Below are 21,678 nucleotides of genomic sequence, written 5' to 3'. Positions count from 1 at the left end.
ATTTACACTGTGAGGGGAAAACTGCCTACTCAAGCCTCAGTAATGGCAGATGCTTCTCCCCCTACCAAGCTTGAGCATCCCAGGTCGACTTCAGACTGCTGTGCTGGAAGTAAGAATTTCAGTCCAGTGGATCTCAGCTTGCTGGGCTCCATGTGGGTGAGATCTGCTGATCAAGACCACTTGGCTCTCTGGCTTCAGCCCCCTTTCCAGGGGAGTGAATGGTTCTGTCTCTCTGGCATTCCAGGCACCACTGGGGTATGAAAAAAACTCCTGCAGCTAGCTCGGTGTCTGCCCAAATGGCCACCCAGTTTTGTGCTTGAAATCCAGGGCCCTGTGGTGTAGGTACCCAAGGGATCTCCTTGTCTGTGGATTGCGAAGACCATGGGAAAAGCGTAGTATCTGGGCCGGAGTGCACCCCCCTCAGGGCATGGTCCCTCCTGGCTTCCCTTGGCTAGGGGAGGGAGTTCCCCAACCCCTTGCACTTCCCAGGTGAGGCAACTCCCCACCCTGCTTCTGCTTGTCCCCCGTGGGCTGCACCCACTGTCTAACCAGTCCCAGTGAGATGAACCGAGTACCTCAGTTGAAAATGCAGAAGTCACCCACTTTCTGTGTTGGTCTTGCTGGGAGGTGCAGACAGGAGCTGTTCCTATTTGGCCATCTTGCCTGGGAATCTGTAATTATATTTTATTGCATATTCTTCCTAGGCTGGATGTGTGTGTATGTGTGTGTGTGTGTGTGAAAGAGAGAGAGAAACAGAAACAGAGACAAGGAGACAGAGACAGTGAAACAGAAACAGAGTCATCTTCCAGGTTCTACTTATTAAGCAATATCCCATGAAGTCGCTGAAAGTGTTATATTCTCCTAATACCTAGTGTTTGCAAATCTGGCAGCTGTCACTGATGATTTAAACAAGATTGGGTGACTTATTTATGTACACACACATCCACAATCAAACTTCAACAGTCGAGTGTACCCTTTTCTAAATAATCACATTGCTAAAATGTGCCATATGGCCCATTTCTTTAAACAATAAATGGTCAATTATTATTTTGGGGAGTGAAAGCTAAAAGAAATAATATGTCTAATACGATGTGGCATTTTCTCTGTACAATACAGTTTTGGCATTGAAAAGGACCTCAGCAATTCCATTTGCCCCGTTTTCAGATGAGGAGATTGAGGCTGGTAGTTACAGTGGTTTTGCTTCATGTCCCATCCCACTGGGGCTGCTATGCAAGCTCTCAGTCTAGTCTTCTTTCCTCTACACTTGGTGGCCATCAGCTGTAACAAGTCCTGACTAGACCAGGGCTTTGTTGTTGACGACAATTCAATACCTTTTTTGCCTGCATTTGTTCGGACCCTGCTAATCAAGGCTACAGGGCAGCTGCAGAAAGACACCTGCTATTGGCTTACCCGCTCCTTGCCTTCCCTCTGCTTGGGTCTGAGCATCAGAAAGCCACCTTCCAGTGGGTCTTTGCCTTGCTTTTGTCTTGTCTTTGCTTTTTATTCATCTTTGCTTTTGTCTTCTCAGGGCAAATAGGAAATTCTGGACCTCAGATCACTGTTCTTTGCTTCCCAAAAGACAGAACAGCTCAGTCCTGGCTGCCACCTTCTTTCTTTACTCTTGGTTTAAATGTAATCCCACATGCCCTAGACAAGCCTCCTGATGATTTTTCATCAAACATGAAAATAGCTTACTTTTAACTGCTGGGTGTCAGTCTCTTCTAAAAATTTTGTTTCTAAGGAAGTGATTTTGCAAATCAGTGCTTAAAGTCACTTTTTAACTGCCTCACATAGTATGGTTTCTTTGACAACTCTTTTTAAAGAGCATTGCTCTCTTCTCCTTCTGGCTTCTCAAATCTACTTTTAACTTCAAATAGCAGTCAGGCAATATAGTTTTATAAGATAATATACTAGGACCATCTATTAGATATGAAACCAAGCATAATCATTGCAATTATTTCTACTGCATTCAGATAATGATAATACAAATAAGAGTATGACATATGTAAATGTTGATTAGCTTTCTGGTTCCTTCATCAAAACTTGCATTGTGTTGTGCAGCCTTTTCTTTGCATTCTCCAGGGGTTTTGTTATTACAAACCGTAATATTTAACCCATTTCTTCTACTAATATCTTTTAATATTTATGCTATTATATAGCTTTTTATTTTTGACATGTATCTAAACCAGAAAAAAATATTACCCGTACATGAAATTTTTAGGCAAAACATAATGTCTGGAGCACCAAGTGAAATAACTGTGGAGAATGGAATGTTGGACAATTTGTGTGGCATGCTTAACTTAATTTGTTTCTATAGCACAAGCAAAGCTCATTAATTCCATTTATTGTTTTAAGCCACTTGTTTGGTGTTACGAATTTTAAGAATCAGTTGGTGTAAGAATTTTTAATAACACAGAGAAAAGCCATTGAATATGGAACTCAAATTATCTAAGGTTTACCAGAAGTCAAAATCACTTGGCCCTCTGTAAAGTTCTCTTTGTGTTCCTAGGCCCACAAAGTCTTTGGTCTGAAGTCTCAGAGCTTAAATTGCATTGTTCCTGTTAATCTTTGTCAAAAAGGAAGTTTGGGCAGCAGTTTCAGGGTAGTGTTGAGAAGATAACTCCTGGTCCCGTTTTACTCATTCCTCATTTATTCAGTGCTCATGGCCATACAACCTTCCTTGATTCTATTCTGCCTAAGTCTCTTATTTCCACATCTATAAGTATAGTGCTACATAATAATTACAACCTTTAAGAAAATGGAGAGTTTTCATTAAAGGGCCCCTGCAAATCTCAGATGCTAGATGACAGATGCTACCAGAAGGCCAGAGTATTAATAGCACCCCTGATAACTGTAATAAGAATATGTCTCATTTTCTTTTAAAGACATAGATATTCCATTTTAATCCTGTATAACTCAAAGAAAATTTGGGTGTTAACACTTTGAAATACTTTTACCTCCTTTGGGAGAAATCCAAACTGAAAGGAATTAATATCCACATCAGTTCCTAAAGCAAAATGCCTGACACAGACTAACAAAGCTCTTTCTCATCCTGTGGTAGGAACTTAGGGGTGATAACTCACATTGAGAACTTGTGATCTGAAAACACTAAGGAATTTCTGCCATTGGAGGTAGAAAAAAAAAAGACGAAAATGGTATTCTCAGGTGAGCTTACCTTTCAAGTTTTTCTGAGACTTCCTAAATGTGACAAGAACTCTGCTGTGTAGCAACCTTATGTATCCACAACAGAACTAAGGACAAAAAAAAAAAAATAGATCTCTATCCCAATAGATTTTATAAAATCCATACTCTAAAACTCCTGAGTTTTACATGTACCCTAAAACTTAAAGTATAATAAAAAAAAAAAAAAAGAAAAGCTCTTTAACACTTTGTCTAAATCCTATTAACTCTTAATGATACACAGTTCGAATTATCTAAATGAAATAATTTTCAAGCACATAACAGATTAGAAACAGAGAATGAGAAAGGTATAGTAGATATTATGTAAATAAGCAGAAATAGTGGCAATAATTAAACACACTGTCTCTACCTAAAGGAACAGAAATAGAAAACTCATATAAAAATCTAAACTACAGTTTTATGGGGATAGTTAAGGTAAGAGCCTGCAGGCAGCACTGTATTGCTTTACAAAACAGCATTTCATTTATATTATGACTATTTCAGACCATCAATTTAAAAATTCATTTGTATGAATTAAGAACAGGTACCATTTTCTCCAGATACTTTCCCTTCATCTGTCCTGAAATTATTAATTAGTGACTTCTACTTAAATAAGATGCCTTATTTTCACCTGCTGGAAAACTTTTTCTGATAACCATACATATCTTCAATGTCTACAATTTGAATGGAGAGCCCTTTCAATGTGGCGTTTCTGTTTCTTCCATAACCTCACAACGATATGTGGTGGCCCCGCAGTCATTATGGTCTTGTTAAATAATTAGGTTTGTGTAAATTATATTTTAGAGTCTTCCAAAATGCCTCTCCTTCCAAAATGGCTAAAAGGGCAAAGCGTCAGTCATTCTGTAGACATGCTTCACACATGTTCTGAATAGGAGCCATGGTATGATGAGATGCTCTCTCTGGAAAAAAAATGAATAGATTTTCAAGATTGTGGGTCCTGACATGAGTTCTCTAGAATTTTCCCCTTTGATAAATTTTCCTTTACCTAGCTGTTGCCAAATTATCTCTTCTAGCAGAATGCCCTGATTTTTTTTCAGTTCCAACATTATCAAAATCCCAGGAATATTTAACAGAAAAGAGAAGCATTTATAGCAAGCATGGGTGTGGCATGCTTTCTCTGTGGGAAGTTGTCATCCTCCACAAGATGTTGCCCACACTCAAAACAAACTTGCTTCCCGTCACACTCTGGGTCTGTCAGCACTCTGTAAAAGGAAATCTCATCTCCTCTCTGTTGATAGTAGAGCTTATATCAAACTGGGACATGTTTCTTCTTCATTCATGGATAAGTCTAATTTTCTCTCTGGTGTGTAAAACTGACAATACCCACAAGATACTACTGACTTGGAAGTTTCACTGCAGGTAGCTACCATACCAGCATTTGGTAAACTAGCTCCCTAGGTGCGACAGCATTAGATGACCTTCTTCGAGCCACACTACTTGCCAGTATCCACTGGGGGACAAATTATGATTGTTGCTTCCTTCTTTGAAAACACCCCTGCTGAGTACCTACTGTATGTGAGTCATTGTGCAGGCACTAGAAATATAAAGCAAAAAAAAAACCAGATTCTACCCACAGGGAGCTCCTAGTCCAGTGGTGAAGAGGTGTATTAACCCTGAAGGCCCTGAGAAAATCCCCAATAGTGCTCTGCACAAGCCGGGTTCTGATGGGAGGTGCCAGTGCTTTTCTTTTTCCAGATTCAGAGCCCCAGCGATCCCAGGATGAAGGAGAGCCCATTTGCAACCCTCTTCTGTCTCCCTAAGCATTCAATAAACACTTAGTGACCATCTGTCTTGTGCAAAAAGCTTGGGGAGTGATAAAAACAAATCAAATTCACATTTTAATTCAGGAAGTTTAGGAGATAAATCCTAATGTGGGTTTCACATGGTCAATGATTTGCTTTCCTTGAGTTTGCCCTCTGCAACCAACACCTGTTCGTGCTATGACACTGAAGTCCTCCTAGACCGCCCCATTCATCTGAGTAGTTAGGGCTCTGGATGAAGGAGCAAATGGACAAAATAAGCCCCCTCTTGCTCAGGACCTGACTAACATTTCAGAACTGCGGTCACCCATTTTAAACAAACCAAAGTACTTCTGACAGACCTCTGAATTTGCATTAAAAAGAGCACGTCTACAGCTCCTAACAATCAAAAACAACTATGAACACTGCTTGCTTCAGTGATACCAACAGGCATTTTCTTGTTACATATGTGGTGATCTGAGAACGGTGACTTTGGACCCAGTTGGACTGGTTAGCATTTAAATAAAACTTAACAGAACAGGCAACTAAAGGAACTCAGTAAAAGACCAAGATCAATGCTCAAAGGGAGTGCCTGGGTAACCATGATGGAATTGCAGATTGACACATATTTGGGTTTTTCCTTATTGTTTCTAAAAACTAGATATCATTGCTTTATTATCATGTTGATGATGATTATTGAAAGCACGATAGCAATGTTCAAGTGGTGAGAATGACTCTAAGCCTCTTTTCGTTGCTGTGACTGACAGAACTAAAGGCAGTTTGCTCTCACATTCACGATACCAACTCTGCCATCTTATGGAAAATATTGGAAGTACCTAGGGCATTTCATTATATTTCAAAGGCACAGGTTGCTGGTAAGAGGGACAGAAAGACAAGAACATCGTACCTTCTATTTCTACTACATGTTTTTAATCTTTAACATTTTTACCAGCAGAGATCATTTTTTAAAAACATCTCTCAATCCTCAAATGATTCTTAGATTGCTTGCCAACAAAGATGTCTCTCGATCTTGACACTGGAATTCAATGTAAAAATCTTGAATGATATTTTGTACTGATATGACTTTCTACTGTCCCATAACACTGTGTAGTGACTTCGCTGTATATTAACTTCTTTTCTACAGATGTTTGAGCTACGAGATGAATTAATTGAAAAAGTCAAAGCCTATCAGGAGCTATCTTATATGATGTTGGTAGCCTGTGAAAAAATATGTCTTTTTTCTTATACAAACTGATAACAAGACTTGCTTTCACAATTACTATTTACTTTTTTGTGCATATAATACCTGTATATTATACTCATATTTAAAAGTGACCAGACAGTGTTATTTAATAGAAACTACATACATTTTTTATGTCTCTCTGGACCCTTTGATTCTAATTAAATTTACAGTAAGTTAGCAGTAATAGACTACTCTTTTCAACTATGAATAAAAATGTACATTGAAGTACAAGATGACTCCTGTTTTTAATATATTTTCCTCACTATATTATGCATTTATTGTAGTAAACTTAGAAACCACATGCATCTTGAATGTTCCTGAATTCTTCAGATTTTGGAAGATTACCCCCCTATTTCATACACAAATAAAAGTCTTAAGCTACATGACTATAGGAAACCTGGTCCTTCCCCTAAACATTTCTGAGCAACCCAGGCGAGGGTTTAAATGTTCTGCAAGTGTACCCAAGCGATGCCACTGCCCACTGCAGACAGCTGCTCTGGGCTTCCCCACCAATGCCCCTGACTCCAATTACCTCTCACCCCTGCCGCTCACTCCACACTGCCTCTTCCCAAAACAGGAACTCGGCTTCGCTTTTGATTCTGCAAGCAAAGTTGAAACAAACCTTTGTAACTAACAAATGTTACTAAGGTTTTGTGGTAAATATACTCCGGAACAGAAAAGCTTAAAGTAGGTCTCAGGTACTAATGGGTCCAGAGACATTCTGAATCCTCCTTCACAGGCTGGTCTCCATCAGACTCTCTCTTCTTGCTCCCCTACCTCTATCTTGTTGCTCCCAAGGAGATCTGCCCACTTTTGACTTCTTCATTGCCTCTGGTTCAGGTCATCAAAACATCCTCCACCACAGCGCAGCCAGGGAGTAAAATCCCCTTAACATGAAAATACTGTAGTCTCCACAAAGATTATTTAAAAGAACACTTTATTTTTTACATTATTTGACAGAACATTTAACATCTGAGAGTCATCTGCACTGGGATTCCAACCCCAGATCAGACTTTCCCAAAAACAGTGAATGAATCTCTCTTGAACCAACTGCTAGCACATCACAGTGTGTTCATCACAGAAATAAAAAAGGGGGGAGGGTGTTAAGTTTTATGGGAACTTTCTGTATTGCTTTTGCAATTTTTCATAGTTCTACAACTTTATTTAAAAGGAAGCAGGGAGGCTTGCTTTAGTGACATATTCCAGATTCTACTCTTAGAGATGAAGGCACAACAACATAAAAACTCATATATTTTTTTCCATTTCCATTTATCAAAGTTGAAATATAGTCTAGCCTCAGAGTGTCTATCTACTTACAAGCCAAATTTTAAGAAGAAAAGTTTACATTGCTGATCTGACTGCCTTTTCCCTTGGATGAGCATTTGAATTCCTATGCTTCATTGGACAAATGGAAATCATATTGTACAGCAGACACATTTCATAGCAACAACTTAACGTAAGCATACCCTAAGAATGACCCTATGGCTTAAGAAGAATGTGTATTTGGAGATCTGTGCTAAAGAATCCAGGAATGGCCAACCCAGAGATTCATCTCTTATCTATGAGGAACATCTGAGCCCCTAGTCCATCCTGCGGAACCCATCCCATGCAGGAGATTGAGGCCCGCTGTTTTGGATTAAATGAAGGTTGCCAAGTGGAGGTTGCTAGCAGAAGGGTGATAAGTGAAAATGTCATATAAACTGCATGCTTTTTACAAGTGGTTGCAGTCCTCCTCTCCAGCCCACTATCACTGGACTGCCCCATATGTAAGTCCCCTCAATAAACTCTGTGTCTCATTCACTGGCTTCAGGTCTCTTATTCAGCCTCTCAAACATGGTGCCCTCCCTACTGAAGTGAATGACATCAGGCACGACACATATTAGATGTTCTATAATCTAATCATAGCTATGATTTAAACTACAGACTAGTATATATTATTTTTCTCTTTCATCTTCGCCTGTGTCAAAATAACTTAATCAACTCTTTGCTCCTCCTCTGCAATCCCACTGCCATTGCATTTATTATGGTACTCTTTATTAAATAGTCTCTTCATAGAGCTTAGACCAGACCCTCCCCCATCCGCCAAAACTCTGTTTTCAATATTGTATTTCTAAAGTAAGAAATTTGAGCCTTGTTTTATCACCCTGCTTAAAATCTTGAAATAGAATAAAGACTGAGATCCAAATTTCTCATCTTGATATATAAACTCATCCATTATCTGACCCAACATAGATTATCAGCCTTGTCTCTTACACAAAATGTGTTTCTTTCTTGCTCTTATCCAAACATTGCCCCTGCTCTTTCGTGCTTATATGATTTGGGAGCTCTTCATGTATAATGCTTGTATCATCTTGAATGTTAGATACATTTCCACATTGTTTAAGACCTAAGTTCACTTATGTCCTACTAAAACTGCACTCAATATATAATTATTGGCTGGGTGTGGTAGCTCATGCCTATAATCCCAGCACTTTGGGAGGCTGAGGTGGCTGAATCACTTGAGTTCAGGAGTTTAAGATTAACCTGGCCAACATGACAAAACCCCGTCTCTACTAAAAATACAAAAAAAAAAAACAAACATCAACTGGGTGTGGTGGCACGTGCCTATAATTCTACTTGGGAGGCTGAGGCATGAGAATCAGTTGATTCTTGGGAGAATCACAGCTACTTGGGAGGCTGAGGCATGAGGATCACTTGAATTCAGGAGGTGGAGTATATTAGGCTGTTTTCACACTGCTAATAAAGACCTATCTGAGATTGGATAATTTATAAAAAATAAGAGGCTTAATGGACTCACGGTTCCACATGACTGAGGAGGCCTCACAATCATGACAGAAGGCAAAGGAGGAGCAAAGGCAAGTCTTACATAGCAGCAGGGAAGACAGAATGTCCAGGGGAACTCCCCCTTACAAAACCATCAGATATCACGAGACTTATTCACTATCATGAGCACAGCACATGAAAGACCTCCCCCCATGATTCAATAACCTCCCATTGGGCCCCTCCTATAACACGTGGGAATTATGACAGCTACAATTCAAGATGAGATTTGGGTGGGGGACACAGCCAACCATATCATTCTGCCCTGGCCCCTCCCAAATCTCATGTCCTCTCATTTCAAAACACAGTTATGCCTTCCCAACAGTCCCCCAAAGTCTTAACTCATTCCAGCATTAACACAAAATCCCAACTCCAAAGTCTCATCTGAGACAAAGCAAATTCCTTCTGCCTATGAGCCTGTAAAAATCAAAAGCAAGTTAGTTACTTTCTAGATACAAGGGGAGTACAGGCATTGGGTAAATACTTCTGTTCTAAATTGGAGAAATTGGCTAAAACCAAAGGGCTATAGGCCCTATGCAAGTCTGGAATCCAATGGGGCAGTCATTAAACCTTAAATTTCCAAAATGATCTCCTTTGACTCCATGTCTCACATCCAGGTCACACTGATGCAAGAGGTGGGCTCCCACAGCCTTGGGCAGCTCCACTTCTGTGGCTTTGCAGGGTACAACCTCCTTCCCGGCTGCTTTCATGGGCTGGCAATGAGTGTCTATGGCTTTTCCAGATGCACAGTGCAATCCGTCAGTGGGTCTACCATTCTGGCGTCTGGAAGATGGTGGCCTTCTTCTCACAGCTCCACAAGTCAGTGCCTCAGTGGTGACCCTGTGTGAGGACTCCAACCCCACATTTTCCTTCTCCACTGCCCTAGCAAAGGGTCTCCAAGAGGGCTCCACCCCTGCAGCACACTTCTGCCTGGACATCTAGGTGTTTCCATACATCCTCTGAAATCTAGATTGAGGTTCCCAAACCTCAGTTCTTGACTTGATGCACCCACAAGTTCAACACCACATGGAAGCTGCCAAGGCTTGGGGCTTGCACCCTCTGAAGCCACAGCCTGAGCTGTACCTTGTCCCCTTTTAGCCAAGGCTGGAGCTGCTGGTAGGTAGGGCGCCAAGTCCCATGGCTGCAAACAGCAGTGGGGCTTTGGGCCCCACCCAGGAAACCATTTGTTCCTCCTAGCCCTCTGGAAGGATGGGAGGGGCTGCTATGAAGATCTCTGACATGCCCTGGAGACATCTTCCTCATTGTCTTGGTGATTAACATTTCAGCTCCTCATTACTTATGCAAATTTCTGCAGACAGCTTCAATTTCTTCCCAGAAAATGGGATTTTCTCTTCTATCACATCATCAGGCTGCAAATTTTCCAAACTTTTAAGTTCTGCTTCCTCCTGAATGCTTCTCCACTTAGAAATTTCTTCCCCCAGATATATGCTAAATCATCTTTTTCAAGTTCAATGTTCCACAGATCTCTAGGACAGGGGCAAAATGCCACCGGTCTCTTTACTGGAGTAAAGAATGACCTTTATTCCAGTTCCCAACAAGTTCCTTATCACCATCTGAAACCACCTCAGCCTGGACTTTATCATCCATAGCACTATCAGCATTTTGGTCAAAGACATTCAACAAATTTCTAGGAAGTTCCAAAGTTTCCCACATCTTCCTTTCTTCTTCTGAGCCTTCCAAACTGTTCCACCTGTTACCCAGTTCCAACATAACTTCCACATTTTCAGGTATCTTACAGCAGTGTGCCACTGTCTGATACCAATTTACTCTTTTAGTCTGTTCTCACTCTACTAATAAAGACATACCTGAGAGTGGGTAATTTATAAAGAATACCAGGTTTAATGTACTCACAGTTCCATATGGCTGGGGAGACATCATAATCATGGCAGAAGGCAAAGGAGGAGCAAAGTCACGTCTTACATGGTGGCAGGAAAGAGAGCTTGTGTAGGGTAACTCCCCCTTACAAAGCCATCAGATCTCATGAGACTTATTCACTATCACAAGATCAGCACACGAAAGACCCACCCCATGATTCTATAACTCCTACAACAGGTGGAAATTGTGGGAGCTACAATCTAAGATGAGATTTGGGTGGGGACACAGCCAAGCCATATCACAGAGCTTGCAATGAGCTGAGATCATGCCACTGCACTCCAACAGAGGGAGACTCTGTCTCAAAAAAACATTTTTTAATAAAAAGAAAAATAGATACATATATAATTATTGAACATTTACTATGTGGAAGATATTGGTTCTACTTGGCAGAATTGGTCTTTCTACACCCTAAGAAATTTAGTATTACTTCCATTATTAGACACTGAACCCTAAATACACCTATGACATCATGAATTCTCTGAGTGCTTTGTAAATAGGAATCAAATTAGTTTTTTTGGCAATCACATTACCTTGTCCATTCTCATCAAATCTTTCTAACCTGGAGCCATAAGGTTATCATTCCCTGCCCCACACACAAAGGTAACTGTTAAGTAAAAATTCCTCATCTCGTGTCTGCTCAATGAATGTTTAGACTTGATCTCAGGCACTTATATTGACTTTTATTAAACTTAATTTTGTTTGAGTTGGTAAGTCATTTCAATCTGATAAGATCAATTTAAATGTTGATATTTTAAAAAACAACTTATTGGTTATTCTTAGATTCATGTGATCTGCAAGTATGCAAACATCTTTTCATCCAGATGCTGCAAATTACTGAATAGAGCAAGAGTTAGTAAGATATTATTGCCAAATTGTCACATCAGTCAAACCTCACGTGCTTCCTAAGAACTGAGGTGATGCATTATTTTAGATAGAGTGTCATTCTAAACCCCAGATTCAACATCTTCCTAATCTTTCTAGTGCAGTCTAATATATAAATTTTATTAAAAACATAGGTTTTTTTTAACCTGCAGTGCTCTTTGAGAATTTATATTGATTCCTAAAGATTGCCATTGCTTTGTATAAAATGTTATAAGTTATCTTAGCATCTTACTTGGAATTTCTACTAAATTCACCAATTTATGATTTGTGAAATCTGATATTACCTTTTGAAAATTTTCATGTGAATTTCCCGTTTTCAGTGTTGTAGCACCTCTCTCTTCCTCTAAGATCCTCCAAGCTCATCAAAAGCCATGATCTTATTATACCAGCAGTTTTATTTATTCAATCTTTCAACAAGTAGTTATTGAACTTCTATAATGTGCCAGGCTCTGGAGCTCACCTTATGCCAAATAGATACAATCGATCCATTTGAAGTGTCCTAATTATACATTGAGGGACCAACTAGATCTTTTCTCATTGTAAACTTGGAGCAAAAGTAAATTCATTAAGATAAATTTACATTATAGTGCCACAAAAAAAATGAACAGAACCAGAAAGCATTTTTTACAAAAATTAACAGAACAGTGTGATAGAGGGGGAAAGGATGTGAGATCATGGTGCCCTACCTTCCATAGGGTGGCCAGAAAACATCTCTCTGAAGAAGCAGCATCTGAGCTGAGACCTGAAGAACGAGGAGTCAGTGATGCAGAGAACCTCAAGAGATGCCTTCCGATCTGAGAAAAGAGTAAGTGCAAAGGCCATGAGATGGGAAAGAGGTGAACAATGTTCAGGGAACTGAGAGGAGCCCTCTGTGTTTGAGCCTAGTAAGTTTAGGAGAGAGGCTTGGGACTGGACAGGTGGAAGGTAGGAGGTAGCTGGATTATTCAGAGCCTTGTAGGTCAAGGCAAGAAGTTGGGGTCTTATTCACTAGGAAACCATGAGAGGGTGTTAGGCATTAATAGCAGTGGGCAAGCCTAATCACCTCAATACCACCTCTTTGCGTATAAAATACCAGCAAATACTAGGAACTGCATGTATCTTTAAAAACCAGAATTCTTGGCAAAGAACAAGGGCACTGCACTCTTCCTCTGCTTGAGCAGAAATTAAATTTAATGTCATTCCTCCCAGCTTGTGCCATCTTAATCCTTTGAAAATACACAGATACCAATACAGAGCAAAGTATGTGCTTGCTCAGCTCACTGACACGTAATAATCTGACATTAGTCAATATGTTGGAAAAAGAAATTCAATCACAAAAGACATCTTTGCTTCCAGATTATGTAGAAATGACTTCATTAAGTTTGCTTTCAAAGAGTGTTTTTTCTGAAAAGCTGATGTCTCTTTAAATGGTTACATTAAAGAGCTCTAATGAAGACTTACATGAACTGAAGTATCAGCACTAATGGTGCTTGATTCTGTCTTTGTCATTTTGGTGATGAAAAATAAAAGAAGACTGGAATCTCTCGTTAATGCAATCCTTTTAGAGCTCTTTAATTGAACGTGTCTTTAAGGGACAAAGTGTCCTGGTGAATAAAAAACAGCTCAAGCAATTTCCTTCAGTTGCAGGCATTGGTACAGAGCAAATATGTTCAGAAAAAAGAGGAGTCAGTAGCTGGAGTTGAGGAGCCACTGAGACCCTGGGCCCATACCCAGCGCTGTTCCCCTCACAACTCACCTTTCTTCTCTTTTCTTCTTCTTCTGTTTTTTTCTTTTAGACAGTCTCACTTTGTCGTCCAGGTTGCAGTGCAGTGGCATGACCTCAGCACGCTACAGCCTACATCTCCCAGGTTTAAGTGACCCTCCTTCCTCCCAGAGTAGCTGGGATTACAGGCATGCACCACCACACCCAGCTGTATTTAGTAGAGACGGGGTTTTACCATGTTGGCCAGACTGGTCTCAAACTCCTGACCTCAAGTGATCCACCCACCTCAGCCTCCCAAAGTGCTGGGATTACAGGCATGAGCCACCACTCCCAACCACTTCTCTTTTCTTCTTTACTTTTCTTTCCTGTATCTCTGATCTCTCTGTATTTCTTATACTTGGGGATGCCCCTCTCTATGTTACTTTAGTGCCGGTTCTACTATTCATTTACTCCATATTTTTGAATCAGTGAAACTTCCCAGGGACTGAGTTCTCTTGCCTTTATATAAAGAGATGATGACACCTGTCCCATTGGGTTGCTACAGAAAACAGACAACACAGGCCGTGACATATTGATAAGTCCCCTCCAAGTGTTAGTGTTCTCTCACCCTCACCCATCCCACCCTTTCAACTTTCCCTTTTCTCCTCTTCCCCTGTCCATGCCATAGGTCAAGTTTTTCATGTAGCCATGATTCACTCTACCTGTGGCCTGTGGGTTCCAAGGGCTGGAGGCCACCAGTATAGAGTTTATACACTCGAAAGTATATTCTAGCATGCAAATTCTTTCAAAAGAATTCTTTCAAAAAGAATTACCTAATCCCTTCTGCTAGTTAAAGGCAAGATTTTTTTTTTAGTTGGGGAAAGCTGCATAACGAAGTTGAATCCTATACTTGCCTATACTTGCCTTCGTGCATAAGAGTAATCTGTCATCAAAGGCCAATCCGAAAGGAAAACTAACATCCAGTTAATGAGGGCGTAAAACTCAAGCTTTCTTGAGTAGCTCTCCTCCAAGCAGATTCAGGGACCCAGTCTCATTCTGTGTTCTGGTTTTGTGAAAGCCTAGGACACTGAAGATTTTGTTTTGTTTTGCCTCTAGGTACAAAAGATAAAAGAGTGAAAATAGAAGTGATTGCATGGGGAACTTTTTAGGGGCCAGGCCTGGAAGTAGTTCTCATTACCTCTTTCTACTCACATTCCTCAGGCCAGAACATAATCATAGTATCTCACCAGACAGCAAGGAAAGCAGAAAAACAGGATCTAGCTGTAGCCCAAAAAGAAAAGGAAATAGAATATAGTGAACACATAGCAAACTCTGCCACACAACCTTTTATTACGAATAGTTTTATTTAGTATTTTTTACATTGTAATGTGTATTTGATGTATTAGGATTTTACCAACACTTCAGAAAATTGGAAAATTAGGAGAAAAAGAAAATGTACTCAAACTTTAAGTTTCCATAGAATAATAGTAACTGTCTTAATCTTCATCCTCTGTGCATGTTACAAAAATAATATGTCAACCAGGAGAGTAAATAATGCCACCACAACATTATTCTCTAGGGGCACCGTATGGCCCCCTTTATCCTGGCACTAAAGAAATCTCTCACATGTCCTGTTTCTCCTTTTCAGCCTTCTATGGCCCCTTTGTCTCTCCAGCCTTTTTGCTAATGAATCACTCTTGTCCTTGGCCTCTGGTATTTGTTCTGGTTGGGCCTGATGTTGGGGTTGGAAGGATGGAAATGAGAAAAATACTATGCTAAAAGAGTCCTAGTAACTTTCTCTTCTTTGAGCTGCATTACCTAAGGCAGCCTATGTTACCTTGTGACTTAGAGAAATGAATGAGGCAGATAAGGGGGTAGAAGTAATTACCTTTTCTCATTCAGATAATTTCTGCCCGTAAAAGCAAGTTGAGAGCCAGGAAGAAAAGCACAAATGAAAGAAGCGTGCCCCATATCTTATAAACCATCTTATCTAACTTGAGGTCACTGGTTCAATGCCCTTACATTATTCCAGAGCCTTTTATAAGCTCTTTAAATACATTAATTACTTTGGGAAGACTTTAAATTGGAATATTAGTAGTGTAGATTTGTCACTATGTGTTAATATTAAAGATGCACATACCCTTTGACCCAGAAATTTTTAGAAAGTTGTCCTGCAGATATACCCACATATGTGTAAAAAAGTCATTCACTGCTTTCATTGAAGCATTTTGGTAGTAAGAAAAGATTAGAAACAACCCAAATGCCTACTAGGGGAAAACTGCTTACATAAATTATGGTACTGCCATGCAATGGGTCATTATGCAGCTATCAGAAAAGAATGGAATCTGTATGCTGGAGTATTTCCAAGATAGAGTAAGGGGCAAAGCCACATGCAGAAAGTAGATGCAGTATGCCACCATGCTCGTGAAAAGTGGGGAAGGGATTGTATGATGATTTGTCTAAGTGTACAACGTGTCACGAATGATGTAAAAGATATCAGTTGCACTGGTCATCTCTGGGAAAAAGGATTGAGTGGCTAGGAGCCATAGATCAAGGAAGGAGACGTTTTAGGCTTTCCTCATAAAACCTGTTTGGAAACTTCAAGTTCATTCATTCATTCATTAGATGTTATGGTCTTTAACCAGCAGTGTCAAAGGCTGCTGAGGGCAGAGTTTCAGCTCCTCATTTGAAACGGAACATTCCAGAGAAGGAGCATCTCCTTGAAGGGAATCTGATTAAGGCATTAACCGAGAGAAGAGAAATGTAACCTACATTTCCTCCATCTCCATCTGGAGAGTCCTTTCAGGTGTCATCTTAGGAAAATCTAGGTTTTCCCTTTACAAGGAAAGTAGCGTTTTATTTCATGGAAAATCAGACTCTGCTTTCTTATAGTTGTTTCAGCTTGGCTCAAGCTCGGGAAAGTAAATAGCAAAAATAGGTGAACCATAAAATTAAGCCTACATCATTGGGGTGTTAACTAAGGCCATTAAATTTGTCACTTGGGATCTAAATATTGGCGTAGGACTTTGATGATACTGTGAAATTGTACCTAAAGTAGACTAATCCAGAATAATAATATAGTAAACAATATGATTGAAAAATTTGAAAAGCTACTTAAGCTTTCCAATTGGTATTTACATTTGCACATTCCCATCCTTAATGACATAAAATGAAATAGCTCTACAGATGCTTAATGCATCAGGGCTCAGTGAATCTGGAGGAAAAGCAGATGGCTTACGTATATCTGAGAGCATTTTAATATTAAGCAAATAAACTCCAATTAGATGGGTGTGGCAGAAGCATATCCTGTTGCATGCTTAATGGTGAGAAGTGGATATTTCAAATGTCTGTCCTCTGTACTTTACAAGAGTTTATTCAAAATGGCTGCAGGGTAAGGGCTGGGGAATTAAACAAGGCTAAGAAGCAAGACAGTAGAGGAATGAGAATTCATACAGTGGAATAGATGAATGCTACAGTAGAAGCTGCTCAGCTGGTGCCTGAGAGGGAAGGGAGGACCTTTGTTCACACTGCTCTGTGTCTGTTGTGCTGAGCTGGGACTAGGGTTGTTGCTGAACTAAAAACAAAGAAAAGCTAAACTGATCTGTATCAGAAATGTCATAGAGATATGTGGTAGAAGGAAGATGACGGAAATGGTAAACACAAGGGGGAAGAAGGAAAGGTAGGTTGGGAGTTTACAGATGTAGGAAGGAAAAAAGGCTAGAGTGACATAAGAAACTTTAAGAAGAGTGGACAATCAATTCAGAATTTATATGTAAATCAAAACATCAAGTTGTTCACCATAGATATATAAAATTTCTATTCAATTATACTTCCATAAAGCCAAAAATATTTAAAATATTAGAAACACTATAATAGTTTTCAAAAGAGAGGTACCCAAATCAGCAGCATCAGCATCACCTGGGAGCTTGTTAGAAATGCAAATTCTCAAGCCTCACCTCAGACTGAATCAGAAGCTCTTGGGTGGGCCCAAAAGTCTGTGAACAAGCTCTGCAGGTGATTCTTATGCACTCTCAAGACTGAGAACCACTGGTCCACACCTTCTATTTAACATGATAACCAGGTTGACCTATGTTATAAATATTCCCATTGAACATAAAAGTGATGTAAAATTGCTAGAAGCTGTCTGTATTGGTCTTTTTTTCACACTGCTAAAAAGATACTACCTGAAACTGGGTAATTTATAAAGGAAAGAGATTTAATTAACTCATAGTTCTGCATGGCTGGGGAGGCCTCAGAAAACTTACAATCATGACACAAGGCGAAAGAGAATCAAGGCACAGCTTACATGGTGGCAGGAGAGAGACAGAGTGTACAGGGGAAATGCTGCCCCTTTTAAAACCATCAGATCACATGAGAGCTCCCTCACTATCATGAGAACAGCATGGCGGAGACCACCTCCATCATCCAATCACCTCCCATCAGGTCCCTCCCTCAACACTTGGGGATTACAATTCAAGACGAGATTTAGGTGGGGACACAGCCAAATCATATCATTCTGCCTCTGCCCTTCCAAAATCTCCTGTCCTTTTCACATTTCACAACCAATCATGCCCTCCCAACAGTCCCCCAAAGTCTTAACTCATTCCAGCATTATCACAAAAGTCCAAGTCCAAAGTCTCATCTGAGACAAAGTAAGTCCCTTCCACTTATGAGCCTGTAAAATCAGAAGCAAGTTAGTTATTTCCAAGATACAATGGGGGGTACAAGTATTGGGTAAATGTTCCTATTCCAAATGGGAGAAATTGGCCAAAACAAAGAGGCCACAGACACCATGCAAGTCCAAAACCTGATGGGGCAGTCATTAAATCTTAAAGGTCCGAAATGATCTCCTTTGACTCCATGTCTCACACCCACGGCATGCTGATGCAAGGGGTGGGCTCCCACGGCCTTGAGCAGCTCCTCCTCTGTAGCTCTGCAGGGTACAGCCTCTGCGGCTGCTTTCACAGGCTGGCGTGGAGTGCCTGCAGCTTTTCCAGGGACATGGTGCAAGCTGTCGGTGGATCTACCATTCTAGGGTCTGGAGGATGGTGGCCCTCTTCTCACAGTTCCACTAGGTAGTGCCCCAGTTGGGACTCTGTGTGGGGGCTCCAGCGCCACACTTCCTTTCCACACTGCCTTAGCAGAGGTTCTCCCCGAGGCTGTCTTATGAAGACCAGCTTGGGAGGCAATAGAACTGTTTACTGAAAGAAATATTAAGAAAAAAATTCCTTCCCCCACCCCACCCAGCTTTCGAAAAAAGTTGCTTCTGGCACATTTCTAGAAATTAAGCTCCAAATAAAATTTATAAATTGTAGATGGAAAGTGATAATAAAGACAGGCAGGTGATGATGGGAGTGTATTTGGATTAACTTCTGAAAAAACAAAAAACTAGAAATTTTCAGGGAGATTTTAAAACCACGGCAGTAAGAATGAAGAGGTGAACAGAAAAAAAATTTGGGTTTGTTTTAATTAAAAAGCTAAAAGGTCAATAATACACAAGGCACCTAAATAAAAGTGATAAAGAAAAACAAATTAAGAGGATTTGGAACTCATGATTCACTTGAGGGTCACCTTGGTAGTAGTGAGGTGTAATGGAGTGAGAAGAGCCTGAGTTTTCAGTCAGTGTTCAGATCCACCAGCTGTAAATTATATCATTCTGGATAATTCACTTAACATTAGGGATTAACATGCTTTCATTTGTTCTTACTTTGCTCTATAGTGGGAGAAGTAAAGTGTTTAATTAGGGCTATTATTAGTTTTCAATTTACCAAATAAATGAGCTCTTTTCTTTAAAAAAAAAAAAAGAGGAAGAAGAGGAACAATGTCCAGTGTGTTACAAAATCTGAGCGTATTTTTGACAATGCAATAGCCCCCTCCTCCAGAACCTCATAAAAATAAAAACTTCGACTAAAAAGACTTGTGTTACTCCTTAGGGCTTTTTGAAGTCAGATTTATGGGTTTTTCTGTGTATGGTACTGGGTTGACATGAGGTTTGAGTTGGAAGCAAGAAAGCCTCATGTTATTTGGGTTGAATTATTAAAATTGAGACTATGAGCCCAGTACATTTTTTCCAGTATATTTCATGTTTAGGGCCATTCACATCAGCACTCATTTGCTGTTTGTGGTTAGAGGCTTTACACCCCCTTGTGTCTCCAAGTTCTTGTCATCTATTTTATGAAAGAGGCCATAGGGACACTGTCTTCTATAATGGTGTCAAATATTAGTCAGTGGGTTAAGTTGTAAAACGAGTGCATAAAGCAAAAGCTAAGTGTAGTCGTTTTTCTTCCTCTCTCTCTCTCTCTCTCTCTTTTTTTCCCCCCACAGGGAGGGATGGAGTCTCACTGTGTCACCCAGGCTGGAGTGCAGTGGCCCGATCTCAGCTCACTGAAACCTCTACCTCCTGGGTTCAAGTGATTCTCGTGCCTCAGCCTCCCAAGTAGCTGGGATTACAGGCACTCACCACCAAACCCAGCTAATTTTTGTATTTTTAGTAGAGACGGGGTTTCACCATGTTGGACAGGCTGGTCTCGAACTCCTGACCTCAAGTGATCCACCCGCCTCGGCCTCCCAAATTGCTAAGATTACAGGCGTGAGTCACTGCGCCTGGGTGCTTTTCATTTTTCTATCACTTACACTGTACAACTGCTGATCTCTCACCAGTCCTGTTGCTGGCAGGGGTTTGGCTGATATGCATGGATTCCGTGATTTGGGAAGATTTTCTGCCATCCAGTTTTCTTGAGGATGATTGTCATGCATATTTTTTCCTTTCACTATGGTGGTTGGTCCATTTGTCTTTCAGTGATAACTTGAAAGATGTTTTAAAAACTACTACTGCATCATGATCCCACCACCTCAAACTGGATGAAATTTCCTGCTTGATAAACCAACTAAGACTAAAAACTAGCAGTTAGTGATATCAGAAAAGAAATAAAAGAGTGTGTCTTCCATTCAAACAGTGTGAGGTGATATCTCATTGTGATTTTAATTTGCATTTCCCTAATAATTAGTGATTTTGAGCAGTTTTTCATGAACCTGTTGGCCTTTTCTAATTTTTCTTTTGAGAAATGTCTGTGCAGGCCCTTTGCTCATTTTTAAATTGGGTTATTGATTTTCTTGTTGACTTGTTTGGGGTCCTTATATATTTTGAATATTAATCCCTTATCAGATGTATGGTGTGTTAGTCTGTTTTGCATTGTCATAAAGGAATACCCAAGGCTGGGTAATTTCTGAAGAAAAGATAGTCGGTTATTTGGCTCATGATTCTGCAGGGTGTACAAGCAACATGGTGCCAGCACCTGCTCAGCTTTTGGAAAGGACTCAGGAAGCTTTTACTCATGATGGCAGACAAAGCGGGAGCAGGCACATCACACAGCAAGAGTGGAAGCAAAAGAGACACCATGCTCTTTTAAGCAATCAGCTCTCAGGTGAACTAATAGAGTGAGAACTCACTCATTTCTGTGGGGAGGGCATCAAGCTATTTATAAGGGATCCATCCTCATGACACAAACACCACTATCTCCCACCTCTAACACTGGAGATGACACTTCAACATGAGGTTTGGAGGGGACAAATATCAAAACTCTATCTTATGGTTTGCAGATTTTTTTTCCATCCATGAGTTATCTTTTCATTTTGTTAATTGTTTGCTTTGCTGTGCTGAAGCTTTTGTTTAATGAAATCCCATTTGTCTATTTTTTGCTTTTGTTGCCTGTGCTTTTGGGAACCTGTCTAAAAAATTATTGCCCGGAGCATTGTTGTGAAGCTTCCCCTATATATTCTTTTAGTAGTTTTACAGTTTCAGATATACTATTTAAGTCTTCAATCAATTTTGAGATTATTTTTTAATATGATGTGAGATGGAGATCCAATTTTATTCTTCTGAATGTGGATATCTGATTTTCCCAGCACCATTTATTGAAGAGACTGCCCTTTCCCCATTGTATGTTCTTGGCACCTTTGTCAAAAATCAATTGACTATAAATGTGTGAGTTTATTTGTGGTGTTAGTCAGAAGGTAGAGAAAAGGGACCCCTTATATATTGCTGGTAGGACCGCACATTAGTACAGCCATAATGGAAAATAGTATGGAGGTGCCTCAAAAGACTAAAAATAGAACCACCATATAATCCAGCAATTCTGCTTCTTGATACATAGCCAAAAGAATTGAAATACATATGTTGAAAAGATAGTTGCACTCTCATGTTTACTGCAGCATTA

General features: G+C 40.1%; 1 protein-coding gene across 1 annotated transcript in view; it reads left to right on the top strand.

Moving 5' to 3' along the window:
- Nucleotides 1-21,152, top strand: part of NKAIN3 (sodium/potassium transporting ATPase interacting 3) — a 706,346-nt gene extending 685,194 nt beyond the window's left edge. The window contains exons 6-7 of the transcript XR_004370932.2: nucleotides 11,680-12,586; nucleotides 20,731-21,152. The gene's annotated coding sequence lies outside the window, so the exon portion shown is untranslated. The remainder of the gene's footprint in view (nucleotides 1-11,679; nucleotides 12,587-20,730) is intronic.
- The last annotated feature ends 526 nt before the right edge of the window (nucleotides 21,153-21,678 follow it).

The sequence above is a fragment of the Hylobates moloch genome, unplaced genomic scaffold (genome assembly GCF_009828535.3).
Source record: "Hylobates moloch isolate HMO894 unplaced genomic scaffold, HMol_V3 SCAFFOLD_9, whole genome shotgun sequence".
Taxonomy (NCBI): domain Eukaryota; kingdom Metazoa; phylum Chordata; class Mammalia; order Primates; family Hylobatidae; genus Hylobates; species Hylobates moloch.
This window is presented reverse-complemented; position numbering and strand designations above follow the sequence as displayed.